Source organism: Equus przewalskii, chromosome 13 (genome assembly GCF_037783145.1).
Source record: "Equus przewalskii isolate Varuska chromosome 13, EquPr2, whole genome shotgun sequence".
Taxonomy (NCBI): Eukaryota; Metazoa; Chordata; class Mammalia; order Perissodactyla; family Equidae; genus Equus; species Equus przewalskii.
Window position 1 is genome coordinate 16133388 of NC_091843.1, and position 24856 is coordinate 16158243.

General features: G+C 37.6%; 1 long non-coding RNA gene across 1 annotated transcript in view; it reads right to left on the reverse strand.

Annotated features, from left to right (window-relative positions):
- The window catches only part of LOC139075055 (uncharacterized), a 46181-nt gene extending 21560 nt beyond the window's left edge, over positions 1 to 24621 (reverse strand). Inside the window, exons 1-3 of the long non-coding RNA XR_011525083.1 lie at positions 24461 to 24621; positions 7310 to 7426; positions 5659 to 5750 (exon numbers count right to left, since the gene is read on the reverse strand). This is a non-coding gene — a long non-coding RNA (uncharacterized lncRNA). The remainder of the gene's footprint in view (positions 1 to 5658; positions 5751 to 7309; positions 7427 to 24460) is intronic.
- Between the last annotated feature and the right edge of the window lie 235 nt (positions 24622 to 24856).

Below are 24856 nucleotides of genomic sequence, written 5' to 3' on the forward strand. Positions count from 1 at the left end.
AATATGTCTCTCAGAACCCCTCCCACTTGCTTCAGTCTGTTTAGTTATATGGCTGTCAGCTGGAGATCTGTCTCCACTATCATCTTCGGCATTCCTTTCATCTCTCACTTGGATTGGCTACTCTGTTTCCTGGATGCTATGGCTTTCTTATTTTGCTGGAGTATCTCCTCTAGTGATTTTTTTGAGAAATGTTGTGTAGGATATTTTTGGAGACCTTCCATGTCTAAAAATGTTTTCATCTACCAACAGTTGATAATTCGGTTGGGAATAAAATTTTAGATTGGAAATAATTTTCTCTCAGAATTTTGAAGGCATTGTTCCACTGTCTCCATGCTTTTCAGTATTGATTTTGAGAAGTCTGAAGTAATTCTTAAACACAATGCTTAATAAGTTTCAGTCTTTGTTTCGTCCTTGTCCTTGTTTTTGTCTCCTCTCTGGAAGCTTTTAGTATCTTTTCTTTGTCACTAGTGTTCTGAAATTTCAAAGAAATGTGCCTATATTTGTGTTTTTTCTACTTTTTTTTCTGAACAATTGATGGGCTCTTTTGATTTGAGACTCAAATCTTTCAGTTTTGAAAAATTTTCTTGAATTCCTTTTTTCATATTATTGTTTTATTCTCTTTCTCTATTCTCCTCTTCTCCATTTTCCTTATTTGAATGTTAGATTTTGTGGATTTATTTTTTAATTTTTAAAAATCTTTTTTCCTCAACTTTCTGCCTATGGGAGATCTCATCAGAATTATTGTCTAACTGTTTATTGAGCCTTTCACTTCTTTTATTATATTTTTAATTTCCAAGAGTTCTTTCTTGGTCTTTGTTTTTTTTTTAAAAATTGCATCCTGTTCTTGTTCATGGATACAATATCTTTTTATCTCTCTGAGGATGTTAATGAGAGTTTTCTGAAGTGTTTATTTTTCTGCACATTTTCGTTTCCTTAACATAGCCCTTTTTCCGTTTATGTGCTTTGGTTCCTATATTTCATATCTGAAACTTTCCTCAGATGTTTGATGATTTTCCCTTTCAGTTCACATTTAAGAGTGGAACATTAAAGCACTGATTGGATGTGTGTGTGTGTGTGTGTGTGTGTATGTGTGTGTGTGTGGTCAGATGTGAGCTTCATTATAAGGTGATATATGTGGGCCATTTAGTTGAGGAAAACCTCATGTTTATAACTTTAGATCTTGTTTCTTGGACTGGTTGGGTGATGCAGTGAAGGATCCCCCTGTTTTCTGTCCCTATGATGTAAACCTGGCTGCCAGTATTCTGGAAGCTGTATAGTTGGAGAGGTGATTGTGCATTTTAGTGTTCCCATGAAAACTTTAATCCATTGGTTTTCCTTATTCTTGCATTTAATTATGATCTGTGCCTACCAGTTCAGAAGCTCAGTTTTACCTTTCCATGAGTAAGCTTCCATTTCTTTTGTAAGGTTGGGGAGAGAATCTGAAGTTTAATTTCTTCCTAAGCAGACTTTATACATATTCTCCAATTTTTAGCCTTATTTTTTTACATTTACTTCTAGAAGTAATATGTGCAAACAACATATATGTCTTTTGAGGGATTCCACAGTTCAAATAGGGTTGCATCTCAGCTTTTTCACTATTGGATTTGGATTCAGTTTTCTTTTCTTTTCTTTTTTTGAGGAAGATTAGCCCTGAGTTAACATCTGCTGTCAATCCTCCTCTTTTTGCTGAGGAAGACTGGCCCTGAGCTAAGATGTGTGCCCATCTTCCTCTACTTTATATGTGGGACGCCTGCCACAGCATGGCTTGACAAGTGGTGTGTAGGCCTGCACCCAGGATCTGAACCAGTGACCCCTGGGCTGCCGAAGTAGAATGTGCGAACTTAACTGATATGCCACTGGGCCGGCCCAGGATTCAGTTTTCTTGTGAATGTCGTTCACACTTCCGCTCTCCAGTTTCTAGAATTTTTACTACCATCTTTTTTATTTTTTATCCTTCTGGGTTTGTATTTTTAAAATTTTCTGTACTTCCATTTTTATTTAATGGGAGATGGGGAGGAAGAAGTAATGCAGGTTTTCAGTTTATAGTCTTTTTCTAGAAGGTTTTCGATATGTTTTATCAGCTGGAATGTCACAAAATGAACACTGCATTTGGTAATGGGAGAACTAGGTTCAAATTCCATTTCAAATAACAGTATGACTTTAGACAGGTGACTTCTCTCAGTCTCAGCCCTCATTGGTAAAGTGAGCTAATTGATCTAATTTGATCTAATTTATTAGTTGGAAGACTTTGGTTGCAAGTAATAGAAACTATTGGTAACTCAAGCGAAAGGCATTCGTTGAAAGTCTACCTAGAGGTCAGGAAATAAACGGAAAGCTGGAGAATGGCTGGGAGCAAAGCCTCTTCTGAAGGCTGGAAAGTACAGAACTCATCTGATAACAGGAACAGTCTAGTGAAGGCCACACAATTGGGATGAATAACATCCAACCACTCTTTTCCTTCAATTCTTGCATTAAAGATTAAAATTTTGTGAGAGAGCATTTATTGGGCCATGTTTAGGTCATAAATTCAGCTGATGGACAATGTGGAATAATCCAGTCCATTTAGGTTCTAGTGGCAGACAGACACCTGGATTTATAATCCTATCCAGACTACACACGGTAGGAGACAGATAACTTCCTAAAGGAGGTAAGGGTGTGGTTAGGAGGGTGGAAATGAGGCAGAATATCCCCCAAAAGATAAATGTTTACTTTGGTTATCTCCTAGGGTGTGAGGAGTTAATGAGACAATGTATGTAAATATAACCTGTGAAGTGTGAAGTGTGAAATGATGTTAATAGTTCCTGAGATTATAGCCCTAGGACAGCTGATTATGGTGTCTTGCGGTCATCAGAAAAGGTTGGCCAAGGCAGGGAGTGAAAGCAGACAGGAATTTAGAATACAAGACATTTGGCAATAGTAGGTTTTCTGTAGACACCTAGCCAGGCCACTCTCTGTCAAACTAATGTGTTATGTTTCTTTCATAAAAAAGTACCTTCCTTAGAAATGTTCTTATTTGTTTACATTTTTGTTAACTATTTACCCCACTAGAATGCAAGTTCCATTAGTTCAAGGATCTTCTCTGTCTCGTTTACTACTCTGTTCTTTGTGTCAAGGACAACGCCTAGAATATTGTAAGTGTTCAGTTAATATTTTTTTGAATAAATATTGAATATTTTATTTATTTTTTTTGAGGAAGATTAGCCCTGAGTTAACATCTGCTGTCAATCCTCCTCTTTTTGCTGAGGAAGACTGGCCCTGAGCTAACATCCGTGCCCATCTTCCTCTACTTTATAATGTGGGATGCCTACCACAGCATGGCTTGCCAAGTGGTGCCATGTCTGCACCCGGGATCCGAACCAGTGAACCTTGAGCCACCGAAGTGGAATGTGCGCACTCCGGGCTGGCCCCTGAATACTTTAATTATGACCTGATTTTGGCCCAGTGGAAATAAATGGCTCCCTAGGAAAAGCAGACATGGGTTTCACTCTAGCTTCTTTCTAGTAGGGGCCCAGTGCTTTGTACTAACTTCATTCGCTCCTCCTTATTCCTAATTGAATGACTAAACACTGGCATTTCATTTAGACATTTTACTAATTTATACACATCTTGAGGTTCAAAGAATCCACAGAAAAATGTTTGACCCATATATTCCTTTGGATTCTTGAGTCTTGTGCTTATTATGTTTAGATAATTCTTATAGTTTTTTCTAGGAAATGTATTAATATTCTCATAATCTAAGCAGTGTGTTTAAGTATTATATCTCTCTAAGAGTGTCTCCAAGTTGGTCTTTTTTTCCTTGGAGGTCTTTCCTTTTATTTTGGAAAAATAATATGGGACATCTCATTGAACAGTGGATGGCATACTGAGGCAATCACCTCATGGATTTAACTAGCCGATATTACTTAAAGAATTTTTGATTGATTCAGTCAATAGATATTTTAACCTTGTTTTGAAGAGTTCTTTACGTGGTGGCATTTTAGAAGCTGTAACTTGCTAGGAATAGGATCTTCAGTCTAGTGCCTTTTAGGAATAAGAACCAATCATTATTTGGGTTGCAGGGTCACAATCTCAAATGACAACAGAGGCCACTTGATATAAGGCATTGGTGCTAAGCTGCTTGTATTGTGGCCATACATGACGCCTGCCTAATTGTGGGACTGTCTTTGTCTGCTTGGGCCACTATAACAGAATATCCTAGACTGAGTGGCGAAAACAGCACTCATATAATCCTCACAGTTCTGGTGTGTGGAAGTCCAAGATCAGGGTGCCAACCTGGTTGGGTTTTTGGTGAGGCTCCTTTTCCTAGTTATGTCCTCACATGGCTTTCCTTGGTGTGCGCCCTACGAAAGATCCCGTGTCTCATCCTCTTTATATAAAGGCATTAATCCCATCATGAGGCACCCCCCATCATGACCTAATCTAACTCTAATTACTTTATTACCAAATTACCTAACTACCTAATTACCAGAAGACCCCACATCCAAATACCATCATGTTGGAGGTTAAGGTTTCAACATCTGAATTTTGAGGGCACACAAACATTCAGTCCATAGCAATGACCTTTGCTTTATTTCTTATTTAAGCTGTGCAATAGGCCTTTGTTTTAATTAAAACTTCAACATGCACCCAATCAAAATTAACTTCCTCCTCAAAGAAAATATCTAACTCACATTTCTGCCAAATACTTAAGTAATTTGTTGCATCGCCCTTTATAACAGTGTCTGGGCTAAACAACAAATGTCCTGAAGGTTTTGCTCATGGGTTCTCAGTGATTGACCCATGATTTAGGCTGAGTAGACTTAAGAGGATTACATGAAAATTGTTTCAGCTTTTTTCTTCTTTGAAACTAAATAAATCTGAAGATTGGGTTCATTTATTCTTAGATCAGAAGATTCAGGTTCTTGCCTCAACCCTCCTGCTGAATAATTGTGTGTTCTTGAGAAGCTATTTATTCTTTTAAAGTTTTGTCTGTAAAATTGGGATAATGCCATCCTGCTTGTTCCCACCAGACAATGAGAGTCAAATAAAATGATATAATGGAAAAACTACTGAAATATATAATCTGCTTTGTAAAGGCAATGAGTTATTATTTAAAAGAAAGTCAGTTATATAAAATTAAGTGTAAAATAGATCATTGCTTCTAGGAGTTTAAAATCTCACACAATATACAGGCAGGAAGATAAGAGCTCCCTTCAAATGCTATTGTGACTGGGAAAAATTGTGAAATCTGGACATAAAGTAATTGTCAAGGTTCTGGAAATGTGCCCACTTACAGCGAGCGGTTGACATCAAGTAGAATAATGATTTCATTTAAAATTTTGATAACTGCTATTACCTGTCTCTCATTTTTTTGGAGGGTATTATTTCCTGCCCTTTCTGCTCTTTCATACAAGGCAGATAGCAAAATTTGAAAGTAGGTGAGCACCTGTGTGAATCCGTAAATGAAATGAAGCCTTCAGAAAGAGATTTGCTCTTTCAAAGCCTTTCTTTGAGTTTTTCTGATGTGATCTGTTCTCAGTGTTTAGAGCTTAGTCCCAACAAGCTGCCTTTGGTTGAGTGGCCTCTGCAGCGTGGCCCTCATTCTGCTCTTCAGTCAGTTATCCCGTTGCTTCATGCTGCCCTTACATCCATCTTATTTGGCAGCTTTATTATACTTACCCTTGAGTCTTATTGGCTCCTTTGCAGACAAGAATATCTGGATAGAATTATTGCTACTTTGGTGGAGTTATTTGGCCAGCTATTCCTCAAACCTAGTGAAATATTAAATAAACAAGAGAAAGAGGGTCTTCAGTTTAAGGATTTATTTTCAGAAGATATCAATGGCTCTGGTGCACAATTCAGTTCAGAGTGTTGGCAAAGATGCATAGCTCGTGAGTGTATTTATTACAGTTTCTTAGAGCAGGATCTTGTACACTTATCCATGCCAATCAAAGGGGCATTGTCTGTCCAGGTGTCCTACATTTGGGATTCTTTAAAATGGCCTAAATATTTGGTGGTGGGGAGGAATGGCCTATCCTCTCATAACTTCTGAGACGTGTAGGACTGTGCTCAGCTTGATAGTGTGTGTATGTGTGTGTGTTTTGTGTGTGTATTTGTGGTTATGTAACCTGACAGGAGCACCCCTTAACAGAAGAACTAATATGAGAGACCCATGGTCTCTCCTCCCTAATATGTACTTGTAGCTTCAGATCGTCCCACAGAGCTGAGATTGGCAGCAGTCCTTCAGCAGGATTGGGCAATGCTTGGTAAAACTCGTGATCATTTTAAGTCTTTACTTTCCCTCCAAAGCATAGCTATGGAATCAGACAAGTCTTGGATTCAAAATTGAGTGCCATTTGCAGCTGTGTCACCTTGCATATATTACTTAACCTCTCCATAAATTGGGGACAGTAACTTCTCATAGATTTCTTGTAAGGTTTAAATGTATAATATATAAAAGGCCCCAAATAGTGCCTGACATGTGTTCATTCATTGTGATGACATGAGACATATCTGTTCATATTTTCCATTGGCCAATATTTTACTTTAGAGGATTTTGCAGTCTCAATTTCTTAAGAAGCTTTTCGTTTTTGTACTTCTTCCGTATGCATCTTGGTAAATCTCTAAACAACTGCGATTAGTAACATTAATAAAAAATAAGCTAAATTAAATCAATCAAACTCCTAGCTCTTTTAATAAGACTTTCTGGATTATGGTAAGAGTTACTTGAAGGTAAAGTATTAATTTGTTTTTAATTCAGTCCACTGCATATTATTAAACTCAACTTTCCTCTGACTTGGGGGCAAAACTAAACCACAATCAAATAGTGAGGTCATGTACCACAGCAACACACACGCTGAAGAGCATTGCAGATGCTGCAAATTTGGGATAGACTTTTATTTAACCAATTGGGGCAAGGCTGGGTATTTAATGTACATTAAAACATCATAGGTGAGTGACATTAAGTTCATTGTTTGCTTTGAATTATTTCAAGGTGCTCAGCACATTAAAATAATTTATCTTCTGTGGTTTTCTGAGGATAAGCTCTATGATTTGAAACTCCTTTTAGAAAAAGGAGAGAAAAAGAGGGATTTGGTAGTAAGACAGCTGGATTTCAGAGGTCCATTTTATGAAAGATTGAAAATTGCATAGGCAACAGAGAGAGACTTTTAGACGGTCAAAATGCTGGCTGGCATTAGTAGTGTTTGTGTGGTCTCCCTTCCTTCTTTGCTCACAGTGTGGAACATATAACCGATGTGACCATGCTAGTCTATTAAAACACTTTTACTATCTTTTCATCACTGAGTGCAGGAGTAAAAGACTCACGTGCCTTCCAGGGTCTAGCAGGAAACAAAATGAGGAAGTGGGCTGGGCAGGGTCCATGGCCCCCTGGATCACGTGTGCCTCTGAAGGCCTCTGCACCTTGCTTCTGTGATTATTGCCACGTCTGAGTTTTCAAGAAAAAGCAAAAATATGGATTTGTATGTAAAGAAATCTTCCTATTATGTAATCTACTGGAAATTAAAAATAAGTCCTTTTAGGGAGCAAATTTGAGCTACGTGGGCCTGTGGCCTGTCGGACCCTTTAACCTGGCGCAAAAGGCTGTATCCAGTCTGGGTTTAACTTTCGTTTTGTCTGATCTCTCTACTTACTTCTGTCCCTACCACACCCTGCTCCCACCTTTTACACACACAGAGCACTTGCACTCCAGTTATGCCAAATTGTTTGTCTTTTCCAGAGTGCATCAGTCACCCTCCTACTTCCCTGCTCTTCCATCGGCATGGGTGCTCTCTTCGTGGCTCCCCACTTCCACACATCAGCTTGATGAACTCTCTATATCGTCCTCCACGTATCAGCACATGACAAGCCTCCTGAGTTTTCTGTCAGCACCCTATCCCAGGACAGAGGTGAATTTATTGCTTACTACTCCATATTTCCATGTTACATCGTAATACATTGAAATACATAGTGTTTCCATATTACATTGCACTAGACTTAATTATTTGCATGTCTGGCTCATTAATACTCTTCCATCTCCATTGTTGCAGGGAAGAGAAAGACAATGGCTGTAGACAAAGTGTACATAGCTAGATTCAGCAACCAGAGAGCCTTCCTGATTTGTATCAGGGCACAATTGCCACCATTCCTCTTTGGGATAAGGCTCTCTCATGGGGACATGAGCCAGGCTCACAAGCTGCCCACCTGGGCTGTGGACATTTGGAATTTCTGAGTCAGCCTGCATGGGACAGAGGACCCGTAGTTCTTTGTTTTCTCAGGCTGGTTTCATGATCTAGTTGCAATGCAGGCCTGGATAATCGTGTCTGCCTCGCTCCGGTCTCCCAGCCTTGGCACTCACAGAGAGAACTTTAATCAGGGAGGCAGGGGAAGGGAGACCTTTCCTGATGTAACTTTGATAAGTAACTTGAGCTGCAGAGCGTTTATTTTCCATGATCTCTACAAACAACTCATTCTCAGCTCTCATCACTGCTCATTGTGGTTGCCCCAGAAACCAGTTTTTAAGTTTCTCATTCCAGCCATATTGGGAGCTCTTCATGAGGAGGAGCTGTATCTTACTAACCTTTGTATCCTTAATGCCTATCAAACAGAAAGAGCTCAAATACTCGTTAAAAGAACAGTCTAGAGGGAAGAATGAGCATAAAGACAGTGTAAGAGCTTGTTTTTCATTTATGGCTAACATTTTGTGACCTAGGTTGCCAAATGTACCACGGGCTCCTTGCCCAATCTCACATTTACTAAACGAATAAAATGTAGACTAATAGGACACCACATTTGCACTTTCTTCACATTTTAGACAGATGGAGCAAACAGAGCTTGCTGTGGTTTTATTTTATTTTCTCTCAGCCCTCGTTGAACTTGGAGTTTAGCCAGTGTTTGCTCAGCCCAGTCAGGGGTCTTGTCAGGATCAGGGGCTGCTGTCACCACAGTTGCCTTGCTTCATGTTTAGAGATTATAAGTTTTAAAAGAAGATTTCATTCTGAGGCTAGAAAGTCGAGTAAGTATGAAAGTGGTTGAAGGTATTTCTTCTGGTTTTGTCTAAAGACACTTAAAAAATAAGATAATATATTAAAATGATAATCAGGTTTGTAAAAATAGCAGTCATTTATTGAACTACAAAATGTGAGAGTCTGTGTTTGCCAGAGAAAAATCTGCTTATATAAGACAATTTTTCTAAAAGTTCAAGGCAATAATGTTAATTTTTCTAATAGTGACTGTGACTTTTTGTAACTGCAAACAGATATTTAAGCAATTATGATAAAGTCACCTCTCTGAGGTGCTTACAGGGCAAAGTTTTCCGGTGACTTTATGCTCCAGCCTAAATGTAAGAATCCTTGGCAAGTGTCATATTTGATGTCGCACGTTACACCAATAAGGAATTTGTCCCAATCAGTAGATACTTTTTCTCCTCTTGTCTAGCCTAATTTACTTCTAGAAATACTTGAAAGAATTTTTTTCTCTCATGGATAGGGCTTCCCTTTAATCAAGGATAATAATTGCTGTATGAGAGAAACATAAGCCTTGATCTACTGGGAAGAAACATAAAGGCTTGTATTGTGGAGATGTCAATTAACTGCAATATTCATAAAACTTCCCAAAATTAAAATGATCTCACCTCTCAAATGCCCCAGATTTCCTTTCAATATTAAAAAATTGATGATTTCCAAAGCCCGGATGCAAAGACATATGATGAGCATATTATACTAATGTCGATGCAGTAGTTCTGTCCTTGGGAAAGGTATGGGAAACTTGGCAAGAAGTGGAGGGTACCTTTAAGATGACCTTTGACTAGTAACAACAGAGAATAAATTGATTCTAGTTGTCATCAAGCTGACCTTTACTGAAAACTCAAAAAGGGAAAATGTAGCAGCAAGGAATTGCATATATTTTAAGTAAGATTTTATTTGATCTCCTGGAATCATTTTATTTCTTTGTTTTTTTTTTTTGATTTGTTTGTTTCTTTCCCCAAAGCTCTTAAGGATATTTTATTTCTTAGATTAAGCCTAATCTCTTTTAGAAGTGTCCTTTCAGATCTTAAGACTACTTTTAGGTAAAAGGCGTATTGGATGAATGCAAAAAGTTGACCTGGAAGTTAAATAGTAATTTAGTTAACTTGTATATCACTCCTGAAATGCAAGTAATAGTAATAACAGAAAGATATTTCAATCTGTCATGAAGCATTTAATTTCAACTTAATGAGGGGGAAAAGAAACAAAGTGTGAAAATTAGTGTGCTCAGCAACTCAACATATCCTGGCAAAAAAGTGGGTTAATAAGTTTTCAGAAAGATTTTCAAAATATGACAAGATATATCAATTATCTATTGCCATAAAATGCTATGTAACAAATCACCCTGAAACAAAGAGATTTAAAACACACACATTTATTATTTCTCATGAGTCTATTGGCTGGGTGGTTTTATGCTGATATAGGCTGCGTTGGTCTGAGCTGGGCTATCTCATGCATGTGTGGTCAGATGGCAGATTAGCAGAGAGCTGTCTTGACTAGGATGGCTTTAGCTTGGACACCTTGGCTTTAGTCTGTAAACCTCTCATATCCCTTCATCAGACAAGCCTAGGCATGTTCACTTGGTGGTGGTAAGTGTCCAAAAGTGAGCCAGCCCAGTCACACAAGCGAGCAAGCAGAAACATACATGTCCTTTTCAAGACTCTGCTCATAGCACATCGGCTAGTATCTCACTGGTTAAAATAAGTCAGATGGCAGAGTCAGAGTGAGAGAGGACCACACAGTTCAGGGCAAAGACCATGGGGTAGGGAGGCATTATTTGGGATCATTATTGTAACCAGTCTCCCACACTAGACTGGTTTGTGTTTTGTTTGAATAGTGTAATGAGAATAAGCGCTGTTCTCTGAGTAGTTCAGGTAACTTTGGTTGTCTTGTTACTAACTGGCTGCAGAATTATCAAGCTAGTTTGTATGTAAACTAGTTTGCTTGTATTTTTCAGATGATAATTATGGTATTCTCAGACCTGATTCCAATTTTCTTTTTAATTTTGGGAAGTTTTATGAATATTGCAGTTAATTGACATCTCCACAATACAAGCCTTTATGTTTCTTCCCAGTAGATCAAGGCTTATGTTTCTCTCATACAGCAATTATTATCCTTGATTAAAGGGAAGCCCTATCCATGAGAGAAAAAAATTCTTTCAAGTATTTCTAGAAGTAAATTAGGCTAGACAAGAGGAGAAAAAGTATCTACTGATTGGGACAAATTCCTTATTGGTGTAATGTGTGACATCAAATATGACACTTGCCAAGGATTCTTACATTTAGGCTGGAGCATAAAGTCACTGGAAAACTTTGCCCTGTAAGCACCTCAGAGAGGTGACTTTATCATAATTGCTTAAATATCTGTTTGAGTTACAAAAAGTCACAGTCACTATGAGAGAAATTTACATTATTGCCTTAAACTTTTAGAAAAATTGTCTTATATAAGCAGATTTTTCTCTGGCAAACACTGACTCTCACATTTTGTAGTTGAAGAAGTGGGTGGAATGTTTTCCCAAGGCAACCTGAGTTTGCCTTGGCCTGTGTTGAAAATTACATATGCCTCTGAACCACACTTAGTTGTTACTAACTTATTCTAATCTTGCTACTATAAAGTGGAAAAGTCCAGACTAAAGTTTCAACATAAAAATTTCAACTTAAACACAAAAAGGAATAAAGGTGAAGAACCACGGCAATTATTTTCTAAGATAGAAAGAAAATGCAAATGAGCCCTGTTTGGGAACTTATGAAAGACATATGAAACAGGATAAAGCAGCCATCTGTTAAAATAATTCAAAAGCAAAAATTTGGTTAGTTATTGACTGGTCTTAATAAGGTTGAATGTTATTAGTTCACCTGCAAAGAATTTCAGTCTGAAGTCAACTCTTCATTATTTTCCAATCAGCATTCCAGGAGCAGTGTCAGATCAACGTAGCTCATGCACGGCAGCAGGTGGACCAGATGCTGAACATTACATTAGCAAAATAACAAGGCAAAATTCTCCTTGCAAGCTCCTTTCCCTCCTTGTCTTCCTCCCACACATAAAAATTGGCGATAACAGAAAAAGAGAGAGAGGCTGGGACAGACTACAGTTATGTGACACTACCTTGTTGTTTAATGTATTTGACCTCATTTTGTTTATGTATTAACTTCTGTTACAGCATTATATGTGGTAAATAGCTGGCAGTAGGTGTCTCCATGACATCTCTAAAGGTTATTCATACTTTCTCAAGACTAGATCACTTGACAAATAAACTCTTTTCATAACTCAGATGCTGCTGCTTCTCTTTAAAAGAGAATTTTCTGGGTTCTCTCTTTTCTATTCTAGCCACTCCACAATTTATATATATCCATCTCTTTTCAAAATGTCTGTTGGCCTAGTTACAGACATGGTCAGGAAGGAAAGTTGTTAGTCTTTTATGAATGGCAAATAGTTTATGTATAGATACTGAGAAGTTAGGTCTTTCACTGCAGTTCAGCCATCTACCCCTAGAAGCTAATCAATCTGACCTTCATGCTGCATGGGTGAAGTTCAGCTGCTTTCCCATTGTTAATGAGTACACTCTCTGTTGAAAATAACAAAAATAGGGCAGAAACATGCATGTTACTATTCCCAGAGCAACTATAGCTCTTCCCTAAAGAAACCAAGGTTTCTATACGTCCTGGGTCACTTAGCAGCAGACGGATACCAGGTGAGCTAAAATTGTACTCTTGACTCTTGACAGCTGTCGCTAAAATTACAGGAATAAAAAGCCAACTTTTCCCAAGAAAGATAGTTGTGCATTTATAGGCATTACATTATTTATGATTTCTGTCAAATTATAAGAAAATAAAAACTGCTGGTGGGAATGTAAGTTGGTGCAGCCACAATGGAAAACAGTATAGTGATTCCTCAAAAAATTAAAAATAGAAATACCATATGATCCAGCTATCTCACTTCTGGTTATGTATCCAAAGAACACAAAAACTAATTCAAAAAGATATATGCACTCCTATGTTCATTGCAGCATTATTCACAATACCCAAGACTTGGAAGCACCCTAAGTGCCCATCGACGGATGAATAGATAAAGAAGATATGGTACACACACACCCACACACACACACACACACACACACACACAATGGAATACTACTCAGCCATAAAAAAGATGAAATCCTGCCATTTGTGATGACAAGGATGGACCTCGAGGGTATTGTGCTAAGTGAAATAAGTCTGATGGAGAAAGATAATTACCATTATGGCTTCACTCATATGTGGAAGATAAACAAACAAACACATAGGTATGGAGAACAGATAGGTGGTTACCAGAGGGGAAGGGGTCGGGGGAGAGAGAAAGGAGTCAAGGGGCACATGTGTATGGTGATGGATGGCAACTAGACTTTTGGTGGGGAACATGATGCAGTCTATACAGAAGTTGAAATACAATGATGTACACCTGAAATTTATATGATGTTATAAACCAGTGTGACCTCAAAAAAAAAGTTGTAGTTGCATTGGTGGTTGCAGTTGAAATAAGCTTTACAAAAACAATTAAATATTTAAGGTAATAACACCATGGAATACATGTTTTTACTGTTACAATAAGTGCAAAACAGATTATTTATAGTGTTGCTGCTAAGAATATATGTTATTATCTTGATTAAAATAAATTCGACTAGTATTTTATTTTATTTAATTAATTATTTTTTTCTTTCTGCTTTTTCTCCCCAAATCCCCCCAGTATGTAGTTGTATATTTGAGTTGTGGGTCCTTCTGATTGTGGCACGTGGGACACCGCCTCAGCATGGCCTGATGAGTGGTGCCATGTCCGCGCCCAGGATCTCAACCAGCAAAGCCCTGGGCCCCCGCAGCGGAGCTCGCAGCCTTAACCAATTGGCCACGGGGCCGGCCCTCGACTAGTATTTTAAAAATGCAATAAACGTTGCTGCTATATGTGGCCATGGTGATTAAAGAAGACTAAGATTATAATAATCTTTTCGAAAAACACTAGGGTTGTTTCCCATGCCGCTGATGGTAACACAACAGGTGAAAACTCTACAAGATGAAGCTTTGTACGGCATAAAATATGAGACTATTTCAGAGGGCAACAAAGTATCCAGTCCCATGGAGAATTTTTGAGCAGCCTAGCTGAAGACATAACCCGAGGGCCCTTGTATCTGGAGCACTGCTTGTGCTTGAGATAAAGTGTGCTAGGTTCCCCAGCACAAGCAAGGTCCCCTTAATGCTTGAGCAAGAAGCATAGGCTTAACTGTTGGCTTGTAAGAGAAGTGGATGGATTTAGTTTCATGATTGTGATGGATAACTTTCTGCTATAGAAATAAAAATATGAATGTATTTGGCAGGAGTGCTATTGTGAGAACACTGCTTTTCCAAACAAAATTCTGAAAGCCATATTGAATGGATTTCCTTGAAGTTAGTGAGTTTCACAAAGACAATTTTATGAACTCCAAGACTTCTCTGATCATGTTTTCATTCTCTAGAACAGGGGTCAGCAAACGATAGCCCATATGCCAGATCTGACTCATTGCCTGTTTTTGTTTTGTTTTGTTTTTCTAGAGCAGTTTTAGGTTTATAAAAAAATTGAACAGAAAGTATATACTCTCATCCCACCCACAGTTTCCCCTTTTATTAACATCTTGCATTAATGTGGTACATTTGTTAAAACTGATTAGCCAATATTGATACATTATTATTAACTAAAGTCCATAGTTTACAATAGGGTTTGCTCTTTGTGTTGTACATTCTATAAGTTTGGCCAAATGCATAATATCATGTATCCACCGTTACAGATCATACAGAATGGTTAGTTTCACCATCCTAAAAATCCCTGGTGCTCCACCTGTTTATCTTCACTCCCCCACCAAGTCTCGACTACTACTGGTCTTTTTATTGTTTCCATAAGTTTGCCTTTTCCCGAATATCATATAGTTGGAAACATACAGAATGTAGCTTCTTTCATTCAGCAATATGCATTTAAGGTTCCTTCATGTCTTTCATGACTTGATAGCTCATTTCTTTGAATTACTGAATAACATTCCGATGTATGGATGTGCCACAGTTTGTTTAGCATTCACCTACTCAAAGACATCTTAGTTGCTTTGAATTATTGGCAATTATGAATAAAGCAGCTATAAACATTCGTGTTCAGGTTTTTGTGTGGACATAAATGTTCAACTCATTTGAGTAAATGCCAAGGTACATAATTGCCGGTATGTATGATAAGAGTATGTTTACTTTTCTAAGAAACCACCAACCTGTCTTCCAAAGTGGCTGTACCATTTTGTTTCCCACCGGCAACAAATGAGAATTCCTGTTGCTCCGCATTCTTGACAACAGTTGGTGTTGCCAGTGTTTTGGATTTTGGCCATTCTAATAGGTGTTGTTAATTGCCTGTTTTTGTAAATAGAATTTTATTGGAAATAGATGTGTTCATTCATTTACATATTGTCTGTGGCTGCTTTCATGCTGTAGTGGCAGAGTTGAGTAGTTGCGACAGACACCAGATGGCTCACAAAACCTAAACTATTTACTATCTGGCTTTTCATGGAAAAAGTTTGTGGAGACTTGCTTTAGAATATTTTTTTCTAGCACATTCCCTGACAACTTTTTTAGAATTTATATGAAATTTCTATGAGATGTTTGTGTTTTGTTCATTAGAATAATCATGAGCCTGCAAGGTCTTTTATTAGAGGAGTGGAGTAAATCTATTACTAAGGCAATAATTGAACAGGCTCATCCTGCAAAGAACTTGGCAAAAATGAGACTTTTGTGTTCCTTTCTTTGTTGAACAAAACATCTTCGGGAGGGCATTGAATAAAAAGAGGTTGCTGAAAGCCAATAAAATATCATCACAAACCATATGACTACAAATAGAACAATCTTGAAACTATAAATGAACTTTGTAGCATGTGTATATATGTATGTGTATATATGCACATATACGTGTAACTATTTACTAATCAAGAATAATTTTCATGGATGAAAAATCTCACTTGTTGTCAGGATTGCTCCCTCCTTCCCAATCTTCCTCTTATACTCAGCAATAAAAAGGAACGTACCACTGATACACACTATAACATGGTTCAACTTAAAACATACTACACAGAAAAGAATACGTGGTTTTCATACATGCTTAGTATCAACATTAATGTAATTATCTTGAAGGACAGAAATTGGTTGCTTGCGAAAGAATATGGCTTAGAATGTATTTAAACATGTAAGCTATTATGGCATGTAAGGATAAAGACTAATCTATTTTCATGGATTCACTGTGAGCTATTTATTTCTCCAAAAACCCTTGGAGCAATGTTTTCCAAATCTCGTTGCTACAGATTTCCAAGGCTGATTCCAGCCAGCCAGATTTATAGTTTGAATTATGGATCATCCAAGGTGATTCTAGTAGAGTTGTCCCAAAGACTATCACTTTCAAACTGTAAGATTTTTGTACAGTTCAAAATGTTTTGGAGTTTGAGAACCAATATTCGCCATGCAAGTGATGCTTGGGAATTTAGTCTATTTTGATGGGCAATTTGTTCATCATTAAATAAAATTTCTTTTAATGATGTGTGCATGTCCAATCACTTTCAGAAATATTTTATTCTTTGAAATTGAAATGTGCAATTAGCAGATCACCCTAAACTCGATCTTGCTAATGAAGTAGCCAAAATTTTGACTCACCTCTCATCCTATGCAGTCACCCAGCCATCTGTTTTAACTTTCTGATTACATGGCCACAGGCTGGGCTTGGAGATAATGCCTTTACAAACTGTCACAGCCACTAAAAGCTTCAGCAACTGTATGAGATTGAACTGCTGAGTCACTAAAGTCATCTCTGTTTAATGAAGCACTGTATACTTCATTCTCATAGTGCTTTTATCTTTCAAATTGTAATGTCCAATTCATCCTAAAACATTCATTCTTTAATTCCTGACCAGAAACCTACATGAGTGTTAGATGATGTGTTGGGAAGAGAACACCAGATCTGTCCTCTGAGGCAGTAGAATTGTTTTCTGGGTCTGATTCTGTCACTACCTAATTTTAAATTATTTAACAAGGAGGCCATCAGATTGAAGTGGCCTTAATGCGCTGGTGGCCTAGTAAGTGAACCAAAATCTAAGCCTATAAATGCCTCGAGGTTATAAAACCACTAAGGACATCCGGTCACAAACAGCCAACTAGGCTTTAAGCTATAGCCCATCAAATAATTTCCTTTCTTTGCTTCTACCTTTTCTCTATATAAGTCTTTCCCCTGCCTCTATTGGTGGAGTGCTCCTAATCACTTCCGGTTTGGTGCTGCCTGATTCTAACTCATTTTTTCTCAAATAAACTCTTAAAATCTTTAATATGCCTCAGTTTATCTTTTAACACTAGATATGGTAAAAGACAAAAAAGTCACAATTTTTTTCTCTTGGCTTCTTCCTCTTTATACTCTGAATAATAACTCATTCATCCGATGTCACATTATGATGTGACATCATGATGTAAGTAAAAGCACTAATAAAGTGTGAGACAAATCCATCTCTTTCCAACCCACTGTTTCACCTCGCTGGTTTGGTTTGGCATCTCTTGCCTAGAGTATAATGAAAGATTCCTCACTTCTCTCCTGCTCTGTGGCCAGCCTCCCTGCAGTTCACTCTGGACTGTTTGGTTAAAACACTGTTTGGTTAAATCTTCCTAAATCATGAGTGTGAGAGCATTTGTTCTCTGCTTTTAAAACTTTCTAGTTTCTGGCAGGGCACTGTTTACAATCTTTTATTTAGCATTTAAAGCCCTTGAACTGGGTCCAATGTGAACCTCCTTTAGTCAATCTGAGTTTATGGCTGCTCCTCTGTGTTAAGGAATTTTTACCCTGCGCATTTAGGTGTGCTGTTTCATCTGCCTGGAATGCATTTCTTACCCACCATTTCCACTTGCCTGGAATGCATTTTTTACCGATCATTTCCATTATAAACTTTCTGTCTTTTTTTAAAGCTGAGCTGAATTGTTAACGTCATCTGGATTTTGCTCACTCCTCTGACCCAGTAGTAGTATCTCTTTCCTTTGTGCTACTGTAACACACAGTATTTCAAAAATCATCTTTGACACTTACCTTATGCTTCTTCTCAGTGTAGATATTTATGTACCTGATTTTATATATTAAGGTATTCTTTTCTTTCAAATTTTAATGTTTCTGAAATTGGAGTTTATCTTAAAAACTCTATGTATATTTAATGATTTTCTTTTTTCCTATAAAGTTGTGTTTTTTTTTAGATTAAGTGTTGCATTATTTTTATTTTTATCTTTTTGTTCTCTATTTTTTAAAATTTATTATTTTTTTAATTGCAGTAACATCGGTTTATAACATTATATAACTTTCAGGTGTACATCATAATATATTTTGAATTCTGTGTAGATTACATGGTGTTTTCCCCCCAAAGACTAATTACAATCCATCCCCACACACATGTGCCTAATCACCCCTTTTGCCTTCCTCCCTCTCCCCTTTCCCTCTGGTAACCACTAATCCAATCTCTGATGCTACGTGTTTGTTTGTCGTCGTTTTATCTTCTACTTATGAGTGAGATCATATGGTATTTGACTTTCGCCCTCTGACATTTCACTCAGCATAATACCCTCAAGCTCCATCCATGTTGTCATAAATGGCCAGTTTTCATCATTTCTTATGGCTGAGTAGTAGTCCATTGGGTATATGTACTACATCTTCTTTGCCCATTCGTCCCTTGATGGACACCTATGTTGTTTCCAAGTCTTGGCTGCTGTGAATAACGCTGCGATGAACATAGGGGTGCATGTATCTTGATTTATTTGTGTTTTCAAGTTCTTTGGATAAATGCCCAGCAGTGGAATAGCTGTGTTATATAGTAGATCTATTCTTAATTTTCTGAGAAAACTCCATACTGTTTTCCATAGTGGCTGCACCAGTTTGCGCTCCCACCAGTAGTGTACCAGGGTTCCCTTCTCTCCACATCCTCTCCAACACTTGTTATTTTTTGTCTTGTTAATTATAGCCATTCTGACTGGAGTGAGGCGATGTCTCATTGTAGTTTTGGTTTGCATTTCCCTGATAGTTAATGATGTTGAATATCATTACATGTGCCTGTTTGCCATCCGTATATCTTCTTTGGAGAAATCTCTGTTCAGATCTTTTGCCCATTTTTTACTTGAGTTGGTAGTTTTTTTTGTTGTTGAGATGTATGAGTTCTTTGTACATTTTGGATATTAACCCCTTATCTGATATATGGTTTGCAAATATCTTCTCCCAATTGTTAGGTTGTCTTTTTCAATTTCTTGATGGTCTCCTTTGCTGTGCAGAAGCTTTTTGATGTAGTGCCATTTGTTTATTTTTTCTATTGTTTCCCTTGCCCGGTCACACATAGTACTTGAAAATATGCTGCTAAGACTGATGTTGAATAGCATACTGCCTATGTTTTCTTCTAGAAGTTTCATCATTTTGGATCTTACATTCAAGTTTCTAATCCATTTTGAGTTGATTTTTGTGCATGGTGTAAGATAATTGTCTACTTTCATTCTTTTGCATGTGGCTGTCCAGTTTTCCCAACACCAGTTATTGAATGGACTCTCCTTTCTCCATTGTATGTTCTTGGCTCTCTCGAAAATTAGCTGTCCATGTATGTGAGGGTTTATTTTTGGGCTCTCAATTCTGTTCCATTGATCTGTGTGTCTCTTTTTGTGCCAGTACCATGCTGTTTTGGTTACTATAGCTTTGTAGTATATTTTGAAGTCAAGGAGTGTGATACCTCCAGCTTTGTTCTTTTTTTCTCAGGATTCCTTTGGCTATTCAGGGTCTTTTGTTGTTCCATATAAATTTTAGGATTCTTTGTTCTATTTCTGTGAAAAATGTTGTTGGAAGATTGATAGGGATTGCGTTGAATCTGTAGATTGCTTTAGGAAGTATGGACATTTTAACTATGTTAATTCTTCCAAGCCAAGAGCATGGAATATTTTTCCATTTCTTTGTGTCTTCAATTTCTTTCAACAATGTTTTATAGTTTTTGGTGTACAGATCTTTCAACTCTTTGGTTAAGTTTATTCCTAGGTATTTTATTCTTTCTGTTGCAATTGTAAATGGGATTGTATTCTTAATTTCTCTTTTTGCTGCTTTGTTTTTAGTGTGTAGAAATGCCACTGACTTTTGTATGTTGATTTTGTATCCTGCAACTTGCCTGTATTCATTTATTATTTCTAAAAGTTTTTGGGTGGATTCTTTAGGGTTTTCTAGATATAAAATCATGTTGTCTGCAAATAGTGACAGTTTCACTTCTTTTTTTCCAATTTGGATCCCTTTTATTTCTTTTTCTTGCCTGATTGTTCTGGCTAGGACTTCCAACACCACGTTAAATGAGAGTGGTGAAAGTTTGCATCCTTGTCTGGTTCATGTTCTTAGAGGGATAGCTTTCAGTTTTTCTCCATTGAAAATGATATTAGCTGTGGGTTTGTCACGTATGGCATTTATTATGTTGAGGTACTTTCCTTCTATACCCATTTTATTCAGAGATTTTATCATAAATGGATATTGGATCTAGTCAAATGCGTTCTCTGCATCTACTGAGATGATCATGTGACTTTTAGTCTTCATTTTGTTAATGTGGTGTATCATGTTGATTGATTTGTGAATGTTGAACCATCCCTGCATCCCTGGAATAAATCCCACTTGATCATGGTGTGTGATCTTTTTAATGTATTGTTGTACTCGATTTGCTAGTATTTTGTTGAGGATTTTTGCATCAATGTTCATCAGTGATATTGGTGTAATTTTCTTTTTTGTGTTGTCCTTGTCTGATTTTGCCATCAGCATAATTTTGACTTCATAGAATGAGTTAGGAAGATTCCCCTCCTCTTCAATTTTTTGGAACAGTTGGAGAAGGATAGATATTAAATCTTTGAATCTTTGGTAGAATTCACCAGGGAAGCTGTCTGGGCCTGGACTTTTATTTTTTGGGAGGTTTTTGATTACTGTTTTAATCTCCTTAACGGCAATGGGTCTATTCAAATTCTCTGATTCTTCTTGATCCTGTTTTGGAAGGTTGTATGATTCTAAGAATTTATCAATTTCTTCTAGATTATCCACTTTGTGGGCATATAGCTTTTCATAGTATTCGCTTATAATCTTTTGTATTTCTGAGGTGTCTTTTGCAATTTCTCCTCTTTTGTTTCTGATTTTATTTATTTGAGCCTTCTTTCTTTTTTTCCTGGTGAGTCTAGCTAAATGTTTATCATTTGTTTATCTTTTCAAAGAACAAGCTCTTGGTTTCATTGATTTCTTTCTATTGTTTTTTAAGTCTCTATTTTGTTTATTTCTCCTCTGATTTTTATTATTTCCTTTCTCTGCTGATTTTGGGTTTTGTTTATTTCTCCTTTTCCAGTTCCTTTAGGTGTACTGTTAGATTGTTTATCTTGAAGTTTTCTTGTTTGTTGAGGTAGGCCTGTATTGCTATAAACTTCCCTCTTAGAACCACTCTTGCTGTATTTCATAGATTTTGGCATGTTGTATTTTCATTTTCATTTGTTTCCAGGTATTTTTTGATTTCTCCTTTCATTTCTTCATTGACCCAATTGTTGTTCAGTAGCATTTTTTTTTAATCTACACCTATTTGTGGCTTTTCTGGTTTTCTTCCTTAGTTGATTTCTAGTTTCATACCTTTGTGGTCAGAAAAGATGCTTGGTATTATTTCAATCTTCTTAAATTTATTGAGACTTGTTTTGTTGCCCAGTATGTGATCAATCCTGGAGAATTTTATGTAAGCATTTGAAAAGAATGAGTACTCTGCAGTTTTTGCATGGAATGTTCTGTATATATCTACTAAGTCCATCTGGTCTAATGTGTCATTTAAGACCAACGTTTCCTTATTGATCTTCTGTTTGGATGATCTATCCATTGGTGTAAGTGGAGTGTTAAAGTCCTCTACCATTATTGTGTTACTGTCTATTTCTCCTTTTATGTCTGTTAATAATTGCTTTATATATTTAGGTGCTGCTATGTTGGGTGCATAGATAGTTTCAAGTGTTATATCCTCTTGTTGGATTGTTCCCTTTATCATTATGTAGTGCCCTCCTTTGTCTCGTGTTACAATTTTTGTTTTAAAGTCTATTTTCTCTGATATAAATATTGCTACCCCCCACTTTCTTTTATTTGCCGTTTGTGTGGAGTATCTTTTTCCATCTTTTCACTTTCAGTTTTTGCCTGTCTTTAGGTCTGAAGTGTGCTGCTTGTATGCAGCGTATATATGGGTCTTTTTTAAATCCAATCAGCCACCCCATGTCTTTTGATTGGAGCATTTAGTCCATTGACATTTAAAGTAGCTCTTGATAAATATGCATGTATTGCCATTTTGTTACTGTTTTTCCAGATGCGTTAGTAGTTCTTCTTTGTTCCTTTCTTCTCTTCTCTTGTGCTTTCATGGCTTTCTTTAGTACTATGTTTCCTTTCTCTTACTTCTTTGTTTATTTATTATAGGTTTCTTGTTTGTGATTACCACGAGGTTCACATATAACATTCTATATATATAGCAATCTATATTGAATTAATAATCTCTTTAGTTTGATCTCCTTCTAAAAGCTCTCTTCTTTTACTCACCTCCTCCCACATTTATTTATGTTTTTGAAATCATATCTACTCTCTTATTTTATCTGCATCTTTCCATTACTGTTTTATCATCGAAATAGGTGATTTTAGTACTTTTGTCTTTTAACCTTCATATTTTCTTCATAGGTGGTTGATCTCCTACATTTACTGTATTTTTGCCTTTACCAGTGATTTTATTGCCCGGTTTTTGTTGGGGTTTTTTTTGATGATTTTCTTATTCCTATTTGTGGTCTTCTCTTTCTCACTTACATTTAAGTCTCTTCAACATTTCTTGTAGACCTGGTTTCTTAGTGATAAACTGCTTTAATTTTGCTTGTCTAGGAAACTCTTTATCTCTCCTTCCATTCTGAATGATAATCTTGCTGCGTAGAGTATTCTTGGCTGTAGGATTTTTCCATTCAGAATTTTAAATATGTCATTCCACTCTCTTCTAGTCTGTAATGTTATGGCTGAGAAGTCCACTGATAGTCTTATGGACTTTCCTTTGTATGCCATTTGTTGCCTTTCTCTTGCAGCTTTTAGGATTCTTTCTTTATCTTTAATTTTGGACATTTTAATTATAATGTATCTTGGTGTAGGCCTGTTTGGGTTTATCTTATTTGGTGCTCTCTGTGCTTCCTGTACTCGGGTGTCTATTTTCTTCCTTAGGTTAGGAAAGTTTTCAGCTATTATTTTTTTCACATAGATTCTCTACCCCTCTGTCTCTCCCTTCTCCTTCTGGGATACCTATAACAGGAATGTTAGCATGGTTGATATTGTCCTAGAGTTCCTTCAGACTTTTCTCATTATTTTAAATTCTTTTTTCTTTTATCTGTTCTGCTTGGGTAATTTCCTCTAGTCTTTCGTCCAGCTCGCTGATCCATTCTTCTGTATTATCTACTCTGCTACTGAGTCCCTCCAGTGAATTTTTCATTTCCAGTATTGTATTCTTCATTTCTGATTGGTTCTTTTTTATATTTTCCAATTCTTTGTCAATGTTCTCACTGTGTTCATCCAGTCTTCTCCCAAGATCAATGAGCCTCCTCATGAGTTTTTGTTTGAACTCTTTGTCAGGTAGATTGCTTATTTCTGTTTCATTTGCTTCTTTTTTCTGGAGTTTTGTCCTGTTCCCTTGCTTGGAACGTATTCCTTTGCTTCCTCATTATGCCTCTTTCTCTGTGTTTATATCTATGTTTTAGGTGAGTCAGCTATGTCTCCTGATCTTGGAGAAGTGGCCTTATGTAAGAGACACCTTTTGAGGCCCAGCAGTGTGCTTCCCTTCGGTCACCAGTCAAAATGGTCCAGGAATGACCTCCGTGTGGGCTACATGTGACCTTCTGCTGCAACAGGGTTGCTCTTACTGCAGGTACTTTGGGAGTCTAGGCTTTCCCTAACTTACCAGTTGTTTGTAAATCGGGTTTGGGGAGCCCCAGCGCCAGTGGCTGCAAGGTCTAATAGCACACTCCTGTTGCAGTTGTTCTGTTAAGTGAGTAGGCACCCCGTGTGGCTTGTTGCTATGCTCAGGGGCATACAATTTTTGTAGGCCTCAGGCCTGCAAGGCTGTTGTCAGCTCTCTTAGGATTGCAACTGAGTGAGGCTGTCCACAGGCACAAGAGCCACCAATTATTTCAGGCTTTGGAAGGCAGGGCAGATCCCCTTTGTGGCTATTTGTGAAGCACAGGTCTTCTGCTAGTGATAAGCCCTACCCCCACAGGTCCACCAACACTGTCAACACAATCCTGGTCTGCACTTCCTGACCCCCTGAAGCGTACTCAGTCACCCCACTGTAGAGGCCCCCACACTCTCCACCAGTGCCACCTACAGTTCACCTGCACCCCACACAGGCCCTGACCCACAGAGGCAGACACACTCACCTGCTTGCAGAGGATTGAGGCACCCAGTCTATGCAGGCCAACAAGTAGCCTGAGGGCTTGCTGTTGGGTGGGACCAGTCCCTAGGATGGGCTGCCTGCCATGACTGAGTTGGATTAAATCTGTGCTCCAGTGGGTGTGGCAGACCCCTGAGCTAATAGCCCAGGGGAAGAACTCCAATGGCATCTGTCAGCATACCTGTACTACATCACAATGGCTACTGTCAATGTCTCAGTCTCCAAAAGGTCTCACCTCTCACTGAGATGTACCCAGAGCATACCAGGTGAGTCTTTTTTCACCAAAGGACTGTGCCCCTTTCTTTCTACTGATTTTAGGTTGCTTCCTGAGACAGGTGAATTTGTGCATGGACCCTTTAAGAGCCAGCTTTTTTTTTTTTTT